This window comes from Balaenoptera borealis, assembly GCF_965194805.1.
Source record: "Balaenoptera borealis genome assembly, chromosome: 11".
Taxonomy (NCBI): Eukaryota; Metazoa; Chordata; class Mammalia; order Artiodactyla; family Balaenopteridae; genus Balaenoptera; species Balaenoptera borealis.
The window spans coordinates 170,597-186,542 of NC_138868.1; the positions used below are offsets into that span (position 1 = coordinate 170,597).

At 49.2% G+C, this 15,946-nt stretch overlaps 1 long non-coding RNA gene across 1 annotated transcript; it reads right to left on the reverse strand.

The window, feature by feature from the left end:
- Positions 1-1,098: 1,098 nt before the first annotated feature.
- LOC309606042 lies at positions 1,099-9,268 on the reverse strand. The gene is made up of 2 exons (XR_014231625.1): positions 2,885-9,268; positions 1,099-2,048 (listed from the first exon to the last, which is right to left on the reverse strand). It is a non-coding gene; the product is annotated as an uncharacterized lncRNA (long non-coding RNA).
- Between the last annotated feature and the right edge of the window lie 6,678 nt (positions 9,269-15,946).

A 15,946-nucleotide genomic window follows, 5' to 3' on the forward strand; every position in this document is an offset into this window, starting at 1 on the left:
CTTGGTCCCTAAGACCCAAACGAATCAAAATCACATAAATCAAAGACCCATGGAAGAAGTCACCTTTTTAAGCCACGCGGTTTGCTCAGTGATCTTATGTAACTGAGTTTCAACCTCCCCAGAAGTGGGAACCTGGGTGGGCGGGTGGTGATGGCCATGCACAGACACCTCCTGGCTCAGCTCGAAGGTAATCAGGGGCTGTCCTATTACCAAGAACGACACTGCCCGGAGAGTCTAAGGATGCTTGTTGGGCAGCTATTGACCCAACAACAGATTCTGCAATATCTTCAAGCATTGAGGAGAGGTTTCTGACCACATCCTCATTTACATTTACTCCTAACCAGGGAGGTACGAATTCTGACTCATGAAGTCCTCCTGGTAGGTCCTTCCTAACTACAGTGTGAATCCAGGGGAGTCACCAATGAGGGGTCTTTGTTTGTGGAAAGCTAAGGGCACAGTTACGTAACCTAAGAGGCATTGCCTGGCTGTGTGCCAGCCATCTGGACAACCAAAGACCCAGGAAGAATGATAACCATCACAGACAGAGATAAACCCAGACCGTTCCCATTAGGGCACATTGTTCATGGATTTGTTCACAGGAATTGCTGGCTGTGTTTACCCGTTTAAGCCAGGGGTCAGCCAGATTTTTAGCACATGTGGTAAGAAATCTCCTAGTCTGAAATGAGGAGTCATTCTGAATATCTTGCAAATATGAGTGCTGCTGGAGACATCTCTTAGTTGGTGGGGGATGCAAAAGTGCTAAGATTTATTTAGGTATTTGTGTCTAATTGGGCAAGTACAGTTATAACTGGAGAATGGTCAAAAACAAGGCACAGGTGTTCTGGCATAAGGTAACAGAGAAGAACAAACCTGACTCCGCATCAGATCTATTCCTTTAGCTCTAATGTTTGTGCTCTGTTGCCTGTTCTTAGTCATGCTGGTTCTGCATCCTGTCTCCTCAAACACTAAATGAATGTTGCCTTGGGAACTCCCTGGTGGTCCAGTGGTTAGGACTCTGCACCCTCACTGCCGAGGCCATGGGTTCAATCCCCGGTTGGGGAACTAAGATCCCTCAAGACAAGCAGCATGGCCAAAAAAAATTTTTTTTAATTAAAAAGATAAAAGAATGTTGCCTGTAGCCTGCGATATACATAATATTTGAGCCTTGAGCCTTCCTCAAGGCTCTGCCTCCCAGGCTTGAACTTTAAAGGCGTAACAATTTTTCATTCATAAAGAGATAAAAAGTTGCCGAACAGAGAATAACACTTGTCTTGTTGGAGGGTTATGGAAACATTGTGACCAGACCTACACAGGCAGCTGCAAGAACAAAGAATTTTCACATCCCCTCCAAGGTCTGGAAGAAGTTTGCAACAGCCAGCCGCACCCCGCCTCCCCTTTTAGTATAAAAGAAACCCGAATTCTAACTCAGGGAAGGTGGTCCTTTGGGACACGAGTCTGCCATCTTCTCCATCTGCTGGCTTTCCAAATAAAGTCACCATTCCTTGTCCCAACCCCTCATGTCTTGATGTGTTGGCCTGTCGTGTGGTAAGCAGTATGAGATTGGACTCAGTAACAGTAAGAGTTGAATTCAATAAGAGATTTCTAAGGGGTCAATTGTAGTTTGCGGTGACATTTGGAAGAGAAGAGAAACTGGCCTCAGGGAGGACCAGGGGTCTCCAGCATCATGGATGGGTCAGAATCTTTGATGACGGAGCCAGCCGTCTAAAAAGCCACCCCCTTAGCAAAGCCCGGGAGATACAGATGAGGGTGACACCTGTAGCTATAACCGAGTCCAAGCTCGCACGACAGGCCAGTGAGTTGAGAGACAAGGTGTTGGGGAAGAATAGCGACTTTATTCAGAAGCCAGCAAACCGAGGAGATGGCAAACTAATATCCTAAAGAACCATCTTAATTCAGGCTTCTTTCATGCCAGGGAAGGGGGAAGCGTGCAGAGGTGAGGTCAGGAAGCAGAAGAGGCTGCAGCCCAACGTCTTTGTTCTTGGTCAGTTGACTCCGGTTGACATTAACCTGGTCTGGTCATGATGTTCCTTCAGGGAAAGATAAGACAAATGTTAATTTTTCTTGTTCATACTTCCTTATCACCATGGGGGTTTCTTTGAAAGGGGGCTGTCACATACACCCCAAGCTGTGGGCAAGATTCCTTTAGTGACTAACATGTGTATGTGCAGGGCTGAGCAGAGGCTTATGACTCAGAGGTTAAAGCAGCAGAAGGGGGGGATGTCCAGATTCCACAAACAAGAGGCAGGCAAGGGCTTAGTTCCTGAAGAACAAAGAATTCTGTCAGACTGTTGTGCACATCCCTTGAGGAGAAGCTATGACTCTGTTTTATCCTGAACTATTGTCATTACTTTTCTCATTTAACTGCTTTTCCTCTGTTTCTGCATTCCCTCACTTCCATAATTAGGAACTGCCTGTCCCTGCTCTTTGGAACTCAGGGAGGGCCTGGGAGACCAAAGCCTTTTTCTACAAACAAGAAACAGGAGGACACAAAGGGGTTTTTGTACTTGGAAGGGCCCCACAGGACCCTGCTTAGTGCCAATCCCCCCTTTTCTCTGATACTCCTCTATCTTGAGGGGAACAAGGGGTGGGACAAGAAAAGGAGTAAAGTTCTGGATAGAGAGGTTCATCATAAAGTCTGCAGAGAAATTCGGTTTAAGGGGGACTTGGTTTCAATGCCAGAGTAAAGGAAAGAATAAGAAAAGGTTTTGCGTTTTAATTAGAGTATGAAACCTCGATCCAGCGTCTTGGGTGGCAGCCGCCGCTTCTCCTTGTCTGTTTGATCCTGAGGTCCCCAGGGTCTGCACAGGACCAGATGTCAGGTGGGACCTTCTTATCTGTGAGATGTGTACCCAAGGCTCAGTACCTTCTAATTTTGCAGCAGTGTCAGTGGAGCACTTAGTAAGGTCACTTCCATCAACATCGAGGGCTGTCTTCCTCTGGTGAAGCTTCCAGAAGACCCGGTCATGAGGCTCCAGACTGACCAACAGGATTCTTTGAATTGGGACTGGGAAAGCTTCTTTAAAGCGTTGACGAGAAGCTTGAGCATAAGACGTTGGAGACTTACAGTAGCTGATCACACTAGCGTGGGACAAGGGATCAGCAGAAGGTCGGATACCAACAGACATCGGTCTGCCGGTGACTCGCTCCTGTGGAGTGAGTTTGTGTTTCCCAAAGGGGGTCCTATGAACAGTCAGTGAGACCTTAGGCCAGAGGAGTCCAGTAGGTTTGGCAAATTTAGACATTTGAGGATCCCTTTAGTTCTCTCAACTTTGCCTGATGATTGAGGGTGAGAGAGACAGTGATAATGATGCCAAAAACTCGGCCTCTGTGCACCGGTGCTGAATTGAGCCTCAAAGACAGAGCTTTGGGTGAAGTAGAAAAGAAGAGCTTTATTGCTTTGCCAGGTAAAGGGGGACACAGCGGGGTTGTGCCCCTCAAAACTTTGTGTCCCAGCTCAGGCGGATTTGGTGAGGAGTTTTATAGAAATGGTTCAAGGGCGGGGTTGCTGGTAAGGATCTGGGTGTGTGCAGGGCCTGCATTCCTTTCATCTGGCCTCAGGCGGTCTCCTGATGAGCTGCTCTGGTTCTCGAGGTTATCAAACTGTGACCTTCTCTGGAATGAAGAATGCTTCATCAAGCAGTGTACATCTTCCATTTCTTGGGGGTTCTGGTTCTGCAGAAGAGCTCAGAGGTATCGTTCTGTGCATCCCTCGAGGTGGGACCAGGACCTGCCCCGAGGCTGCACGAGGGTTTCGTGGTTGCTCCTCCCCTCTCTGCATCCCCTCCCTCCCCTGATCAACAACGGCTTGAAGCTGCTTTTTGGAAATCAGGGAAGGTCAAGAAACGGGGGACACAGAAAGGCTGTCATGCCCAGGAACCCCATAGGGTCCTGCTCAGTTTCACTAATTCCAAGAAGTTTGCAAGGTTTTCGTTAAGGCTTCTGTGATTTTGTTAGCGACCCCAAGTTCCTGTGCCCGATGCATAGTGAAGACAAACAAACTGAAAAGTCGGAGTTTGGAGCAGAGAGAGGTTTATTTCAGGGCCCAGGAAGGAGATGGGTGGCTCGTGCCCCCCCCCCCACAAACCTCAAACTTTCTGAAGGGTTGCAGCAAAGCATTTTTAAAGCCCAGGTGAGGGAAGGGGGTTACAGCGTATGTGATCAGCTTCCGCACAGTTCTCTGATAGGTGGATGGTGAGGTCGCAGGGCGTAACATGATCGGTCCCGAGGCTCCAGGATGACTGGGGGTTCCGTGCTCCTGGTCACCATGTAGTTAACGTCTTCCATTTGGTGGGGGTTTTAGCATCTGTAAAACAGCTCAAGAACGTGCATCAGATACTGTTATGCAGGTACTTCAGAGAGGAGCTACAGCACAGGATATAGGGGAAGGGCCTGCCCCAGGGAGGCCCCATAGGGTCCTGCGCAGTTACAACTTGACTGGTGAAGTGGGTCCCTCAGTCACCGGAAACTGTGGAAGGTCCACCCCGAGTGGTGGAGGGACACATCCTCTAACAGTTTCTTTGCCACCGTGAGGGCATCAACCCTGCAGCGAGGGAAGGCTTCAGCCCTTCAGGAAACCATACAAGTGATAAAAAGAACGTTGATAAGCCTCCTGAGTGGCAGTTGAATGCATCCAGCTGCAGGTGTTCAAAGGGTTCAGAGGGAGGAGGTTTGAGGCCTCTGGGAACAAAAATAGTTTTCCCAGGTTATGCACCTGGCAGGTCAGACACTGATGGTAAAGTGTCTTCACAATTTTATAGATGCCTCTCCACCAATGCTTATTTATAATTTGAATCATATTAAATGCACTATGGGGGTGAAGGAATACAAAAGCTGAAAATGGGGTTTGGCAGGGAGCGGGGAAGATCCAAGAGGCCGTCTTGGGTTTCCCACAGCCCTGACTGTTCCCTTAATTCACAGCCATTGTTTATCCATCTTAATTTCTCTGATGCAGGAACAGATTGTTGCCATGTTACAAGGATATCAGGGTGAAAACAGTCTGGCAACAAAGGGCCGTTTTTTGCAGAAGCAGAATGACTTCATCCACATGGTGCCACAGTCTTCACAGATGTTAAGCTGCTGCCTTTGCATGGAGATCAGCTGGGGCATCCCCTGTTACTCAGGGTCAGTCTTTCCAGTGGGAACCCTAATTTCGATGACAGCAACTTCATAAGATAAGAGAATAGCAGTAAGAAGGTCATTTACTTTCTGCCCATTTTTTATTGGAGTCCCAGAAGATGAAAGAAAATCCCTTTGTTTCCATAACATCCCCAAATTATGTGCGACCCCCAAGGGCACGCTGGCTGTCAGTATAAACATTGACAGTTTGTCCTTCTGAGAGCTGGTGTGCTCAGGTGAGGGCGTGAAGCTCTGCCTGTTGGCTGATTCAGCTGGTGGCACGTTTCCACTTTCCAGTAGGTCATCTAGGGTAGTAACAGCATAACCACCTTGAAAATCCCCTTTCTGGTTTCCACGGTATGGCCCGCCAACAAACAAAAGTAGATCAGGATTGGTTAAAGGGGTGTCTCATGAACCAGGACGTGGTGTCACGAAATGGGACGTCATCACCCCACAGTCATGGGGGGTCCCCTCATCAGGCAGAGCAGTAACAAATCAGGATTAAGGATGGGGCAACATTTAAGAAGCAGATCAGGAGGTGGAAGCAGAGGGATCTCATAGGGGGTTAGTCTCCTTGCCGAGACATGTTGAGTCAATTCAGAGTTAAGACTTTGGACAGTGTGAGGAGTTTACAAATAAACGTCGTTTCCTGGGGTCAAATCTGCTTCTACCAAATTTGCAGCTGCCAGGGAGTAGCCAGCGCTGAGTCAGGCTGTGAGGCCACAGGCCAGGGTTTATGGCCGTTTCTGCCTGAGGCTCCCAGGGCCGGGCTCACTCTCTGCTGCACAAATAAGGCGAAAGGTTTGGGAGAGTTGGGTACCCGAGGGCGGGCGGTTCTCACAGCTCGTTTTAGCCTTAGAAAGGCCTGTTTACATTTATCTTCCCAGGGAAGGGGCTCGGGGACTGAAATGTAAGTTCATAAAGTAGGGAAGCAAATAGAGAAAACTTAGGAACCCACAGTCTACGATATCCAGCCAGGCCTAGAAGTTCACGAGGCTGCCCCTTCGTTGTGGGTCTACGAAGTACTTGGATTAGCTTCATTCTTTTCAGAGATAGCTGAATTCCTCAGTGCTTAAATGATGACTGAGGTGATGAACAGTATCCAGAGATCATTGTAATTCTCCCTTAGCAACTCTGTGTGCTTTTCCAGCCACCAGCTGCAGCAAATACACGGAGTCTTTCATGGACGGCTCTTCGGTAACTGAGCACAGCATGTCGCCTGCATATTGTTAAAGGGGCCTGGAGGCCGCTTACATCGTGGTGGAGCCACTGGGAGAAACCAGGAGGGGCCTTTGTGAACCTCTCAGGCACGACTGTCCAGGCCCATTGCTGATTGACTGTTCCAAGCAAAGGCAAACAGATATTGGCCTTTGGGGTCTGAGGGATGTGGAAGAAGGCTGACCAGAGGCCCACAGCAGTGAGCCATTTTGAATCCGGCAGAACATGCGGCAAAGGGTGTTCAGGTTCCGAACAACTGGGAGACGGGGCGTCACTGACTTGTCAATAGTGCTCAGACCCCAGGCAAGCCACCATCCCCATTGGTCAGGCTTCCAGACTGGCAGCTACAGGGCCTGGTACAGGAAGCCCCGGGAGGTTAAGTCTTCTACTAGGTGTGAGGCCTCCTATGGCCTGAGTCTTTAATTGACAGTGAGGTCATTGAAGGAGAGGTTTGGTTATGTCTCTAGGTTTGTATAGGCTCAGCCCTTTTTATTCTCCCAGTGTCCGTATTGGAGGTAGCCCGCAGATCAGGGGGACTTCGTTGAACTTCGTCCTCTTCTGCGTCAAGGACAGAGTGAGAAGGCCATAAAAGATTCGGCTTAGGCTGGTCAGGAAACTATAAGGTGAGGCCTCCCCTGCGGGCCAATCAGTCCTTTCCATTTAGAAAGGAGGCCTCTGCCTCATAGGTTGACTGGCGCTGTGTCACACAGCAAAAAGGAGTGTTTTCAGTAAAAGGTCCCAGAGTCATGTGTACCGGCTGAGGTAGAATCTCTCTCTGACCCCGACACCTCACTATGGACACTTGTTTTCACTCTGAGGGGTTTGTTGTCCTATGAGGGTAGGGCTTAAAGTAGAAAGGGCAGCCCCAGTATCTACCAGAATTTGTCAAGGTTTCCCATTAATTTTTTTTTTTAATTTTTATTTATTTATTTATTTATTTATTTTTGGCTGTGTTGGGTCTTCGTTTCTGAGCGAGGGCTTTCTCCAGTTGCGGCAAGCGGGGGCCACTCTTCATCGCGGTGTGCGGGCCTCTCACTATCGCGGCCTCTCTTGTTGCGGAGCACAGGCTCCAGAGGCGCAGGCTCAGTAATTGTGGCTCACGGGCCCAGTTGCTCCGCGGCATGTGGGATCTTCCCAGACCAGGGCTCGAACCCGTGTCCCCTGCATTGGCAGGCAGATTCTCAACCACTGCGCCACCAGGGAAGCCCTCCCATTAATTTTAATTGTAGTTTCCCCTTGGCTGTCTAAGGATATTTTCCTGGTAGCAGTTTACTGGAGGGTCCCTTGGGGCCCTGTCAGTCCTGGGAGGGGCCCATGTGGGGGGCCCCCCACATTGGGTCAGTTGAGTGGATATTGATGAATTTGCATAGGACCTTTGAGGACAGTCTTTTTCAATGATTACAAATGGAACATCACATCATCCTTGGGCCATCGTTTTGATGGTGGACCCCAAGGGTGTGATGTGAGGGCCGGGCATTATTTTCGGCTTCTGGCCTTGGAGCTGTCGTAGCTGTGCGGCCATTAGCTTGAAGGACCTTCGTTTATGACCTCGATCCAAAGTCCTTTCAAAGTGCTCAGCCGCAGTTACGAGTTCCGTCAGACGGGCGGCCTCCCCCGATCCTATTTTCTGCCTTTTTATCAGCCCTCTGACCTCATGGGATAATCCACTTACACGCAGGACAGCCAGAGCAGGCTGGGCGTCCTCGTTTATTGTATAGAAGCTGGGATGCCGCAGGAAGATCTTTCAGCTGCTACTGCATGAGCTCTGTCTGGTCCGTTAGAGGACCACGGATCTCCAATGTCGTCCTTGGGACTACGCCATTCTGCTTCCCGAATCCAGTTTGGGGCGTCCCTAGGGTCCTACCAACTCATGCACAAGCTGATAAAGATCTGGAAGCTGGGGTTAGAGGCTCCAGTAAGGACTCTAAACCCAAAAAACTTTGGGGGATCCTCCCTGGTTTAGGAAATTTTTAAACTCTGGCCCTCGGTTTGGTCTTTGACCAAAGAGTGAACGCTATCTGAGTAGGGACACCTGCAACCTCGGGCGGCTTTATTCTAAAAGGTACTTGTGTCAGAGTCTCGTCTGAGTGGAAAGTCCGTCCAGACAGAGGATCAGTACAACGTAAGTGCCCAGGTGAAGGGGGGAGGGGGAGGGGAAGGGGCACGTCAGTCCTGTCACCGTTCCAGGTACCTCTTGTGTCTTTAATTTTTCATTAACCTTCTGTAACGAGGCTTTTAATGAAGCTATTTTAGAGTCTTGAAGACTTTCGGAGGCTTCTGTACACAAATTAAAATAGGTGTCCAGCTGTTTGTGGGACTTGGGAACTCTTGCTCTGAAGTGCACCTCTTAAATGAACGACCTTATCTAACTGGAATGTTCCCCATGATGGCCACTGTAATTCTAGGTTGCTTTTAGTAAGATCTTGCCATTTTTGTCGGTATTTATAGCTTCCGGGCCCATAGTTATAGACGTGAAATCAGCGGGGGTTTGGGAAGGCCGGGCACCTGACTGTTCAGGGTCCAAGGACCCCGTGAGCTGAGGCTTCAGGTTTCTTGGAGCCAAACTAGTACCTCAAAGGGATGTGCCGCTGGGCTGGGGACAGTGAATGTGACGCGGTGACCTTGCTGCTGGGAAGTTTTCTTGAAGTTGGCAGGTGACCCCGAGTTGATGGAGCCCGTCCTGTAACCAACTTATCCTAACGTGCAGGTCCTTGGGTCTGGTAACAAGTGCACTAACAGCATTTAAGTGTTCAACTCTTGTTCACCAAGGTTTGCAGCTTTTTGGCCTCTGAGACCCCCATTAGCAGTAGCTTTTATCTACACAAAAGAAGACAAGTAAGCGTGTGCACCTTAACACACAAGCAGCAACCGAGGGCTGTGACTGCGTCCTGGCCAAGAGAAGGCCCTGCGTGCACCCGCAGACCTCAGCGAGGGCGCCTGCGGACTGGGGGCTCCACACGGGGGGTGTTCCACACAAAAACCTGGGACATGGGGTCTGAAAGCCCAGGGGCTTAGCTCCGGGCAGAACCGGCTGCCAGGGGACTTCCCTGGTGGTGCAGTGGTTAAGACTTCACCTTGCAACGTAGGGGGTGCAGGTTCGATCTCCAGTTTGGGAGCTAAGATCCCACATGCCTCGGGACCAAAAAACCGAAACAGAAAACAGAAGCAACGTTGTAACAAATTCAGTAAAGACTTTAAAAATGGTCCACATCCAAAAAATCTTTAAAAAAAAAAAAAAAGAACCGGCTGCCAGCATGAGCTGTCCTGCCCCGTAGTCCAATTAAACCGGGGGCTTGACACAGAGAGCAGAGCTCAGAACCGAGAGGGGATGTACCCACGGCCCCTGGAAGACAGTGAACTCAAAAAGGGGTTCACGGTACAATGACTGCCTTTCTCCTTGTCACCAAGGCTGCTGGAAATTTCCTTTGATCCCACCACTGCCACCAAAGCTGTTAAATAACAAAAATTCAGCTGGGTAAATTTGGGAATCTAATTGGCTTTATTAAGCGATTCATAAATCAGGCCACATCCCATCCAGCAATAGAAAGGAACTTCGTTATAGCTGCAGAAAGGGAACAAGAAAAAGGAAATTATTAAATTTTATTTATTTATTTATTTGTGGCTGTGTTGGGTCTCCGTTTCTGTGCGAGGGCTTTCTCTAGTTGCGGCTAGTGGGGGCCACTCTTCATCGTGGTGCGCGGGCCTCTCACTATCGCGGCCTCTCTTGCTGCGGAGCACAGGCTCCAGACGCGCAGGCTCAGTAGTTGTGGCTCACGGGCCTAGTTGCTCTGCGGCATGTGGGATCTTCCCAGACCAGGGCTCGAACCCGTGTCCCCTGCATTGGCAGGCAGATTCTCAACCACTGCGCCACCTGGGAAGCCCTAAGAAAAAGGAAATTATTAGCAAAGAATGCATTTTTTAGGCAAGGTTGCCCTCTTAGGAGAACAGAAGAGGGTCTATCAGCAAATTTCCTCCTAGTGCTGGCCAGGAATTCCAGGTTGGCTGGTTAAATGTCACATTTCTGAGGAAGGTTGAAACGGCAATTAGGTTAGATGTTAAGTCTTGGTTTGCTGCCATGTAGCCTAACGTAGGTGCCTCCATTTTAGGTTTGTTGACTCCTTTTTAACAGAGGTTATGAATTTTGGGCAGAAATACTACAGAAATGATGCTGGGACCTTCTCAGTATTATCATAACACGGAGCTCTTTGACATAGTTATAAAACATATCATATCATACTTACTGACAGTGGTTAAACCAAGCAGGATCCTGTGGGGTTCCTGGGCACAAAAGCCTTTCTGTGTCCCCCATGTCTTTACCTTCCCTGAGTTCCAAAGGGCAGATTCAAACAGTTGCTAATCAGGGAAGGGAGGGGATGCAGAGACAGGGGAGGAGCAGCCAAGAAACACTCGTGCAGCCTCGGGGCAGGTCCTGGTCCCACCTCGAGGGATGCACAGAACGATACCTTTGAGCTCTTCTGCAGAACCAGAACCCCCAAGAAATGGAAGATGTTCACTGCTTGATGAAGCATTCTTCATTCCAGAGAAGGTCACAGTTTGATAACCTTGAGAACCAGAGAAGCTCCTCAGGAGACCGCCTGAGGCCAGATTAAAGGAGTGTAGGCCCTGCACACACCCTGATACTTCTCAGCAACCCTGCCCTTGAATCACTGTTATAAAACTCCTCACCAAATCCACCTGAGTTGGGACACACAGTTTTGAGGGCATGAGCCAGCTGTGTCCCTCTTTACCTGGCAAAGCAATAAAGCTCTTCTAGTTCACCCAAAACTCTGTCTCCGAGATTTGATTCCACACCAGTGCACAGAGGCCGAGTTTTTGGCATCAGTGGTGCTGACCTTGGGCACGGGCTAAAGTGGTATCTACTAGGTGTCTCCATGTAAAATCACTGTTTTCTTTGTAGTTAATTAGTATATTGGGGAGATACTTCAAGACTGTGCAAAGCATGCTCCTTCTCCAACTTTCACCCACAAATTTAGTATCCGTCAGCAGATCTTGCCTATGACAGTTATTACTATAATATTGTGTAACAGTGATTTTCTGTTTCTCTCTCTCCTTCGCCATTTGTTAATTAGAACCCTACTGTAAAGAAGAACTTCCCCTTATCCTCCATTTATTATTTAATCAATTGCTTGTTTAGATCATCAAGGACATAGGGACACTTGTTTTATTCTTGGCCTACAATCCAGTGACTCTCACTGTGCTATTGCCAATGTTGTCCCAGCTTTGACTACTACGGGCTCCTACTGTCTGTCAACAGCCCTTATCTGCTTTTGTTTGTGTTTTTGAGCACTTCCTTACGTTCTGGCACCACAAGACACTCTAGGCCCACCTTGGGGGTTCCCTGCCCCAGCCCTGGAATCGGCCATTTCTCCAGGGAGCCGAGTTCCTTTGTCAGAGAATGACTGCTCTTAGGAACCAAGATCCGGGGGCCCGTGTGCTCCTTGCCTCTGGGTGTCATAGCCTCTGGGCCCTCTCAGCAGAGATGGGAAATACACGTATGTGTACTAACCACACACACATCCTTTTCTCTGTGTCTTTCTGTGTGTAGGTTACAGACCACTAGTTTACACAGACCGCGGGACACCCACCCCACCCTGCAGGGCTCACGTCAAGCCTTCCTCCGCCCCTTCTCCTAACTTCTTTCTCCAACAGCAAGAAGGTCAGTTCTCATCTACAGAGATTTACGTATTTGTCCAGTTCTCACGTACAGATAAAATAGTTCCAGAAGTCCTAGACCACAGCCCTGAGGGAAGTCCTGTTACCACGTATTCACCAGCAGCCCTTTTTGTCGTCAGCCTTTCGGCTTCCTGTCAAGTTCCTGTTACCACTCGACTTGGCTAGTTTTTCCTGCCCTGCCCTCCTTGGTGGAGCTCCTTCATCTGCACTAGACTCACTTCTGAGGCTCGGATCCCATTTTGGATGCTCCCCAGTCCTTATTGGTCCAAACTGCCTGTTTACTTTTGGGGTATGTGAAGCATTACTTTGGTTCCAGCAGTTGAATTTCCATAAAAAGATGTACTCAGTGGGGTCCACACCACCTTGTCTGTCCCTTCCTCACCCACCTAGCAGGTAACCAGTCTCTTCAGTTTCTGGCTCACGCTTCCTGTGTCTTTTTCCACAAATGAGCAGACGCATATCATCTTCCTTCTTAAAAGAAAGGAAGCACTATAGGTGATCTTCTGTACTCTTCCGCTTAATGGTATGGGCTGGAAATCACACCCCCTCCATTTAGAGTGACCCTCCTTCTCGTCCTTCAGGGCCTGCACACCAGTCTGGATGTACCTGTTTATCCTACCACTCTCTTAAGTAGGGACATTTAAGTTGCTCCTAATGTTTTGTGATTAAACAATGTTGCAGTGAATCCCCTTTGCATATCTATTTCCCATTGTTTGAAGTGCATCTTCAGGGTAGATTCCTGAAAACAAGGGTTGCTTGGTCAAGGCTAAGTGCATATATATTTTTGTCAGGTCTCACCCAATCTCCCTTCAGGATTTACCATTTGTGGCTCCCCCAACCGCGCCCCAGCGATATACAAGTGTGCTGGTTACCCTGTAGCTTCGACAAAAGATTGGGTCATAATTTTGAATTTCTTGCCACTTTGATAGGTGAGAAGTGGGACCTCAGTCTTATATTAATTGCATTTCTCTAATGATGAGTGATTTCAATGTTTTTTCATATGTTGAGGGTTTATTTTTTTAATATGAATTTTCTGCTCGCGTATTTTCTCCATTTTCCCTATTCAGCTTTTTAAGACTTCTTGACATGTTAGGGTTATTCGCCCCTTTTCTGGACGTATGTTCCGAATATTTTCTCCCAATTTGTCAGTTGTTTGTACTTTGTATATGGCATTTTTGTCACACTTTAAAAACTGTTTATGTAGTCAAATTTATTCACCTTTTGTTCTTGTCTGGTTCTGTAAAAAACAAAGTTTGACTGAGCAAATCTGAAGCTCTAACTGGCTTTCTTTGGTGATTCATGAATTGGCAGCGTCTCATCCAGCAAATACCAGGGCGCTCAGAGGAGCAGTACAAAACGGAAGGCTTTATAGGAAGGAGGGTGGGGCCAGGACATCTCCTCCTGGGGGGTGGGCGGGGGTACAGCAAGCTGCTCCTTCATCCTGTGGGGGTGGAGAGCACCCCCGGGGCAGATCACCTCCCCGGTGCCGACCAGGAAATTCCAGGCTGGCTGATTAAGATCACATTTCTGGGGAAGGCTGAAATGCAATTAAGTCGGGTAGAAGGCTAGGTTTGGTATCATGGACTTTAGCACAAATGACCCCATTTTGGGCCTGTGCTTTTCCCTTTACCAGTTAGAAGGACTTCCTTTACCCTGAGATCAAAGAGGGATTCACCCGTTTTCTTCCAGCGTTTGTGTGGTTTCCGAGTTCAGTTCATCTGTACCCCATGCACTAGCTTCCCTCTGTGCTGGGCTTAGTCCTATTCCGTTCCTGAGGTCTGTCTCTGCTGCCCCAGCACCGCCCAGGTCTGATTATGGGGAATTATGTTTACCACATTTTTCAGTGTTCTGGGTCCATCTGGTGTGATGACTCAGTCAGATGGCTATGTCGGTCAACGGGCTGTTTTTCTTTCAAGTCTCCACTTCTTGCTATGGGGGAGCTGCTCCCATTTCCTGGGGATCCTGGGGACGGGAGTGTGTGGGACTGACAGTCCTCCAGCCCTTCTGCCCGGCTGGGCCTCCTCCTCCCCAAAGCCTGGGGTCCAGGCAGGGGCATGATTCCTGGCGCCCAGCCTCTCTCAGTGCAGGAGGGGCAGGAAGCAACAGCCTGCGCTGTTTTGCCACCTGAAGTGACCACTGACCAGACGGTCTCCTCCACGGTCTCTCCTTTCTCCCTCAAACACCCCCAGTCTCTGCTGCTGGAGAGTCTTGGGTTTTTCCTGGAAAATCTCTGCGAAGTGGAGAGAACCGTGTTCTAAATTGTGTGGCTGTAGATCTGGTGATGTGAAAATCATATTCGACCTAGTAACTCTTGGGCCTTTTTAAAGGAGAGAGACTCTGGGTGTGTTGATTTAACCCTAGGTGGCTGACAAAACCCCAGGCAGGGAGAGGAAGGTGGGACAGAAGGTGCTCAGGGGACACCCTGGCCCCTCACCCTGCCAACTCCAGGCCTCGGACAGGCAGAGCCACGGAAGACCCCCAGAAGGACTTTCTTCTTTAAACTGAAGGGGAGCAGGTTTTGCCACCCCAAAATATCGATGCTGAAAACTCGGCCTCTGTGCACCAGTGCCGAATTGAATCCCAGAGACCGAGTTTTGGGTGAAGTAGAAGAGAATAGCTTTATTGCTTTGCCAGGCAAAGAGGGACACAGTGGGCTCACGCCCTCAAAACTGTTTTCCAGCCGGGGAGGATTTGGTGAGGAGTTTTATAGCAAGGGTTCCAGGGCAGGGTTGCTGATAAGCATCAGGGTGTGTGCAGGGCCTGCACTCCTTTAATCTGGCCTTGGGTGGTCTCCTGAAGAGCTTTAAATGCAAAGTCCAGCAGATTCAGGAAAAGTGTGTTACCTCCCTCGCAACTGCCTAATTTACACTGGAGACCGGGAAGCTAGCTGAGAGATATACTGCAGAGCAGCCTCTCTGCACCAACATCCTGCTGCCTGCCTTCCTCTGTACCCCGAGACCCCACCCCTCTCCTTGGCTCAGGAAGTTACCAAAGCCACAATCCTGTGGCTGCCCTTTGGGTCTCATGTTTTTATGGGGCTCCTGTGCGCACAAAATTTGTTTTTCTGCTGCTAACTTGTGTTATGTCAATTTAATTATTACACAAGCCGAAAACCCTAGAAGGGAAGAAGGAGAAAGTTTCCCTCTTGACGCAACAAAGCAGCCTTTTTTGACCGTCAAAGCAAAGCCTAGACTGTGAGCTCCTGCTGCCAGGAAACTGCAAACTCAGGCTGGCTCCTGTGTCTGGAATCCATCCCGCCTTCCTGACTGCCAGCCCCCAGCCCCGGGGCCACAGACTCGCCCAGAGGAGTCGGGAAGTCATGTGACCTGTTTATCAGAAACTGCAACACAGAACTGATTTGTTTGAGATTGTTTTCCTTCCTAGTACTTGAGCTTGTTTGGACTTGAACTTAAGAATTGTAGTTCAATTTCTTTGAGGCTTATTACTTCGGGAAAGGGTTAATTCTTGTACCGTAATTTCTCCTGGGATACTGGATATTGGGAAAAGATTTATACTCAAATTTGCGCTGTCACAGCGTCAGAGCCTCTATGCTGCCGTTGACCTGAAAGTGTAATTTCTGCTGCACTGAACGGGGTTAAGTGTAATCTGGGGTGGAAAGTAGGGTCCAATGGGAACTGGGGCCAGAATACAACGTGGAGTTAATCTGATGTACAGACTGTTCGCGTCCATGTCAGGGTATTAAGGAGGCAAAAGCCCCCGTCCACCAGCAGCCCCAGGAGGGTACCCACAGGGCTGCTGTTTGCAGGGAGGCCTGGCCCCGCCCTGATGGATGAGGCTTCTGAGCAGGGGCAGCCTGGTGGTGGGCTTAGCCTCAGGTCTAACTGGTTAAGAGAACAAAGGCCGGGGCGGGGGGGGGGGGGGGGAAGGGGGAGGGGTG